The sequence below is a fragment of the Trypanosoma grayi genome (assembly GCF_000691245.1).
Source record: "Trypanosoma grayi strain ANR4 Tgr_1103_V1, whole genome shotgun sequence".
Lineage (NCBI taxonomy): Eukaryota > Euglenozoa > Kinetoplastea > Trypanosomatida > Trypanosomatidae > Trypanosoma > Trypanosoma grayi.
This window is the reverse complement of record NW_008826722.1, coordinates 1-486: the sequence shown is the minus strand read 5'-3', so window position 1 is coordinate 486 and position 486 is coordinate 1. Positions and strand designations below refer to the sequence as shown.

The window sequence follows — 486 nt, the reverse complement described above, 5'->3', positions numbered from 1 at the left end:
TTTTCGTCAGTGGGACTACAAGCTTTAACTTCCTTATAAGGGGAAGGCCTTGAGGTTACTGGATGTCCCCCTTTCTATGCGTACCAGGGGCAAGGGGTTTTCGAAATGGGATCTAGATAAAAGGTCTCGCTTGCTCTCTCTCTCTCTCTCTCTCTCTTTTACTTAATAGGGGAAGGTAAGGTATAGACTATTCTCATTGGTTTGGATAGTGTCGCATTTTGAACTGAAAAAAATGTTTCTCATGTCTTTTTTGCCTGAATCCTGCTCCGCAGCTGAACCCAAATGTGGAAGCCATCGACTCTGCTTTGGCCAAGGCTCTCATAGCTCAGTCGGTTAGAGCGTGGGTCTAATAAGCCCAAGGTCACAGGTTCGACCCCTGTTGGGAGCATCTTTTCTCAAATGTTCCTGATAACTTTTCCCTGGGTTAAGCGAGGGGTTGAAACAGAGCGGTGCTTTGAGAAGCCTCCCGGCGTTTCATTGCAGTGT

The 486-nt window shown here is 46.9% G+C and overlaps 1 non-coding gene across 1 annotated transcript; it reads left to right on the top strand.

Moving 5' to 3' along the window:
- Positions 1 to 314: 314 nt before the first annotated feature.
- Positions 315 to 388, top strand: DQ04_tRNA053 (the record flags this gene model as incomplete). The annotated part of the gene is made up of 1 exon: positions 315 to 388. It is a non-coding gene; the product is annotated as a tRNA-Ile (tRNA).
- Between the last annotated feature and the right edge of the window lie 98 nt (positions 389 to 486).